This window comes from Girardinichthys multiradiatus, chromosome 6 (assembly GCF_021462225.1).
Source record: "Girardinichthys multiradiatus isolate DD_20200921_A chromosome 6, DD_fGirMul_XY1, whole genome shotgun sequence".
In the NCBI taxonomy this organism is placed as follows: Eukaryota; Metazoa; Chordata; class Actinopteri; order Cyprinodontiformes; family Goodeidae; genus Girardinichthys; species Girardinichthys multiradiatus.
Genome location: NC_061799.1, coordinates 18,726,140 through 18,732,127, shown reverse-complemented (window position 1 = coordinate 18,732,127; position 5,988 = coordinate 18,726,140).

Here is a 5,988-nt window from a genome sequence, read left to right as displayed (position 1 = left end):
AGTAGCTGTTCCTTCACTTCCACCTAATTTTAGACCAACCTGTTGCCTTCCCCTGTCTGTCCTGATTCTTCCTCTGTCATCTTCTCTTCTTTCTCTCCATCCTCACAGCTGAATGACATTAATTTTATGTTAAGTAGGTTTAAAAAAATACAGCAGTCAAAACACACTGAAATGAATCTTTAAATTTAAATGATCTCCTTGTTGGATAACAGTTACTGACTGGACATTGCATCTGATCTGACTTATCAGATACATCACAACACCACTGTAGTGATATTAAATAAGACATTTAAACTCAAGTGTCCCCCTGCCAAAAAGGTTGGTAACATGGGTCACCAACCTTTTTGAGTCTAAGGGCTATAGTAACATTTGTCTGATACACACATAAACTGTACAACTCATCTTTAATTAAATAATCAATAATAATAAATATACATATGAGTGAATAAATTGCTGCCTAGAGGACTAAGCGTTGGACTATAGCTGGGCACTGGCGCCACGACAATTTACCTTTCCTGCGTTAATATTTCCTGAGTTTTATTTCGGTCATTCTTACACTTAGCGTGTGGATATGTATGTGTGACAGGCGTATGTATCAGATATTCATAGAAATACCGAACAAATCATGTCCCTTGTCGGTTCAATAAGGGAGGCAACATTTAACAGCCAAATATGGGGCGATTCCGTATTAGGCCAGCTTTAGCTAAGCTGAATATTTACAACCCTCTTGTCCTGTTGTCGATACACTGACGGTACTTTCCTACTATCTTTCAACCACATTGAAAGTCTTTTTTTCATCCCGCCAACATCTTTATCCTTCTCCCTTTTCCTTTTTCTGTTTTGCGTCCCGGAAAACTTTGTTTTCTGCCGCTCCATCTTGTTGTCAAGTGCATTACGAGTGGTAGTCTAAGATTTAAAACAAAAACAAAAAAACGCGCCTGAGAGCGTTCTCCTAGGGGGCGTGTGCCCAAGCCACCTGTGTGGGAAGGGAGAGCGATAGGAGGGGAGGTGAAGGAGCAGAGGGGCGCCTAATCAGTGCCGTTACTCTGTTATTGATCATTTCATGCTGTTAAATATAGAAAATGCCAAGTAGAAAAACAGTTTTTTTATTGGGGGTTTTGACGCCCCCTCTTGTGCAGCGCCTTATGCGTTGCATACAGTGCATTCCCACTTTTTGCGCCACTGACTCTGAGTAAACACTGAGGACCATTTCAGAGGCTTTATGATGGCCTGCCTTGTCCATTCCCAAACCAATTTAATGTGTTTGAGATCATTCAATTCAATTCAAAAATACTTTAATAATCCTGAAGGGAAATTAGATGTTGTTGTAACTGATATTATACAGGTTCCTTCAAAGAGCCGTTGTAGATGCTGATGGCTGTGGGCAGGAAGGATCTCCTGTAGCGGTCTGTCTTACAGCAGATCTGAAGAAGCCTCTTACTGAAGACACTCTGTTGTTGTACAACAGTCTCATGAAGAGGATGCTCAGGGTTCTCCATAATGTTCCTCATTTTCTTGCACCCTATCTTTTTTATGGTGAGCAATCTGTTGTGATGTAAAATTCACTTCACAGTGTACTGTGATGCTGTGGTCCTGTGTCTTCCAGTTTATGATAGGCTTGAGTCTTGGTGATTTGTGGGTTGTTCTTTAACATCCCATCCAAATTTTTTTTAACAGTTTTTATCATATGAAACTTGGACACAACTGTGTTTTGAGAACAATTATCCCAAACTTCCCTAAAAACTGGTTGATAATGAATAAAACAGGCTGACAAAAAGGTTCGACAACGGCCTTGCAACAAAACAACTATGGAGCTTTTTTTTTACAAGAACTATCTTTGAAAGAGTCAAGTTAAGGCTTTCAAACCTGAGAACACTGGACCAACAGTAGTAGCAGTATGCTGAGGTTCTGTTTAGTGGATGCCGCTACCAGTGCAGTGCACAAAATGAATAGAACAAAATTTTGTACATGCCGATTGCGTCGAGGAAAGTAGCCTCTGTATATGGGTCTCACGCTTTACCCCGGTGCCAACGCTACACCCCTAAAAAAAAGTAATTAAACATCAAAATGTAAAACTTCTTTTGAAGAACAAAGAATATTTAACAGGCTGTCCTTTTTCTCTTTTAATATATGTATATGCATATGACTGTCTGTATATAAAGCTTGAGTAGATTAGATCAAATCTGTAAGAAATTCAACTTGTGCATTAAAGTTTTGTATTTAAAAATCACTGAAGTTATATATCAATAATATCATTTCACCTTGAATATAGAATAGTTTAAATAAACTTCTGACCTGAACTCTATGGTAGGTCACAAGTTCATCTGACCTTACATAAAAATGCACGAAAAAGTAGGAAAAAAGCTTCTCAACTATATTATTATTTTATATATAATATTTTACATATAATATATTAATATTTATTATACATCTACCTCACAAGTTTCCACTCCACCAACATAAAATTATTTAGTTTATCTAATAGATATTCTTTGAATGTGCAACATTTAATGAGACTATTGATACCAATTAGTTGGAAAAAGTTTTTTAACTGAGCCCCTATAGTATTTGACCGATTTCAAACTTAAATAATCACTTGAGGCTTATGCAGTGGCTGCTAAACCTGTAGATAGAGATCAGTGGCATGGATTTAAGAGCTATTGATAAAGGATAAATTGAACCGGCTGCAAATTACCTGTCAGAGTAACACTAAACCTTTTCAACAAATGCAATACCTGCCCGGTCTTACTTGTGTTCCATCAAGGAAGATGGAGGGATAAGGAGGCTGATCTGGACTACTGAGATGCAGACATGGAAAACAGACCATAGAATCTGTTGCCTTGCCAACCAAACCCCTCAGAGTGTGAGGGTTAAGTATAAAAGATGCTCTGCCAATGCAAATATAGGTTCCCATCTGTTTTCATTATGTTGCCTTTGTTACATATTTGAAATTATGAAAAACTTTGCCACTGTAGGTGTTCAGATCATTGTTCCCTTCCACAACATTCTAATTCCTCTTTTTTTCTGTCTACCTAATATTTATACCTGGGTATTGTAATTGCAAAACCAATACATGCCTATAAAGCCACAGGGAGGAAGCATATGTCAGCTGTTGTTGCACATGAAAGCCCTCTCTGCAGTTATGTTTAATGTATTACAAATTTATAGACTTTATCTTGCTTTTCTTGTTGTCTGGTAAATGCCTGAACATTTAACTTGAAATAATTTGCTAAACGTTTTGGCATAACATAGTTTTACACTATCTAGCAGAAGACTGAATAATAAAGCCACTTGTCCTGGTAAAGAATTCTCTGAAGTCTCATTCTCTATGGTGCTATTAAGGTGATAGTAGTTCTTTTTTGTCCTCCCTCAGACAAAAAGCAGACTTCTGAAAAATTGCTAAAGTTTTGTGGTCAGCTTAATTTCTCTTCCTGACTATTAAATCTCCAGCGTAGAGCCTTCTGAGACATAGTGAAGGCTTAGAAAACAGCAAACTTGTTGCTTAGGAACAGCAAGAAATAACCCTAACTTTTCTTGAAGCTGATCTAGTCCCTTATGGTGCTCATCGCTCTGTGTGTGTGTGTGTGTGTGTGTGTTCTTGTACTTGTTGCTGAGTGAGAACCATTTTTCATATTTGTATCGCAAAGTGAGGACATTTTGACAAAGTGAGGACATTTTCCTGGTCCTCACTTTTTCAAATTCCGTTCTTGGGACAGGGGTTAGGTTTAGGACAAGGGTATGAATTGAGTTATTGTTAAGGTTAGGGTTAGGTATTAACTGGTTAGGGTTAGGGTTAGTGTTAGGGTCAGGGTTAGGCACTAAAAATCAACGAAAATGAATGGAAGTCAATGGAAGTAACTGAAAAGTCCTCATAAAGATAGTAAAACACAGATGTGTGTGTGTGTGTATGTGTGTGTGTGGGTGTGTGTGTGTGTGTGTGTGTGTGTGGGTGTTTGTGTGTATGTGTGTGTGTTGTGGGGTGGGGTGGAAGATGGGGGGTTTAGCTGAGGTTGTTCCTAGGCAACAGTTTTTTTTTTTCCTTTTTAATTTGAAACTTGTTTGTTTTGCTGTGTTTTCGGTCTTTTTCCGTTCATTATCTGAGTATGAGTTGTCATCATTAGTCTTTGGTTGACTGGCTCTGTGGCACAAGAGCCAACTTAATTTGAGAAAAAGAAAAAAAAAGTAAAATGATTGTTATGCTCTTCTTCAAAATGCTTCTTCCTTTTTTGCTAATATAGACTGAATTTTGGGTTTTTCTTTTGTCTCAAACCTTTGTTTAAAGCTAGCACTAATTGCTTTTCTTCAGTGTAATTTCTGCTCAGATGTACACTGCTGTTCCAGCACAGATGCCACTAGTGGGATTGAACTGAACAGTTGATCTACAGCAATTGCTGGCAACCTGCCGATTCTGCCTCAGATGTGAGCAGTTCATTACATTGCAGCTTGAGCTGTGGTAAAGTGAACAAAGGAACAGATGAACCCTTTCTTCATCAGGTCCTTTAGCAATCTGAGGCCAGTTAGTCAGCTGTTGAGATGCATGTTTAATGTGCGACTTTGAAATGTCACCTGGTGACATTATTATCTACATTGCTTCAATTAAACCTGCATGTACAGATGAAAACAGATATTCACATACACTGTATAAAAAGACCTTATTTTCTCACTAGCTGACATAAAATTTTTATTGTTTCAGATAAATTGAGATTACAAAAATTATTTTTTATCTCTAAAGACTAAAAAAATAAGATAAAATAAGATTTGTTTTACATTTTTTTTATTAAATAAAGATTTCTTCATAATTCTAGTTTATTCTTGGGTGTGATTTCCAGATGCAGATGAACATGAAGATTAACACCAAGGTGTCATGTTCATCTGTTCAAACAATCGGCAAGTATAAATTCAAACTGGAATGTCCAGCCTTCATTCCATTCAGGGCTGGATGACTGGGTTTTCTCTCCTAGAGAATGAGTCCCATACTGACAAGGGCTGAAATGCAACTTAGAGAGGTGCAATCGATTACTCCGAATCCAACATCAATTTACAGTTAACAGTTTGCAAATACACTCAGGGACAAAGACTTTCAATATGGAGACATGTCTTGTGGTCTGATGAAACTAAAATTGACATTTTAGGCCATGATGACAATCATTACATTTTGGGGGAAAATGCTGGAACCTTACAACTCTGAGAACATCATCCCAACTGTGAAGTACAGGGGTGGCAGTAGCATGCTGTGGGGGTGTTTTGACGCCCTTCACAAAATAGATGCAAGGAAAAAAACATTATGTGGAAATATTGAGGCAACATCTCAAGACATAAACAAGGATGCAAATCAGTTATCCAAATGGACAATAGCTCAAAGCATACCAACAAATTAGGTACAACAAGGCTTAAGGACAACAAACTCAATGTTTTGGATTCAATGTTATCACAAAGCGTTGACCTCAGTTCCAGAGATGTGTGCAAAGCAAAGCTGTCTATAAACCTGACTTATTTAAACCAGGGGGAATGGGCCAAAATTCCAGCCAACTATTGCTTGAAGCTTGTGGAAGGATTTCCGAAACGTTCAACCCAAGTCACACAGTCTTAAGGGAATGCTATCAAATATTAAGGAAGTGTATGGAAACCTCTGAATTTGAAAAGAGTAAAAGAAAATCTCCTTTTTCTCAAATTTAGGAAATACAAAAAATGTATATAATACTAACTGACCTAAAACAGGAAAAGTTTAGTGTGCTGAATGTTTAATGATAATAAGAAAAAAGGTTATGTACATTTTATACAGACTAAGTAAATATAAATTTTGAAGTGTACATACAGTAGGTGGGTGTGCATGTGCAGCAACCGTAGAAACATTTTAACTTGGTTGCAATAGATTTATTTGGCTTCGTAGGAGTTATTTGTCATGCATCATTTAAAAGAACATGACACACGTGAGTTAACAAAACCCCCAAAAATACTGAGTGCATAAAAGCCATTGCAAAAGAGAAG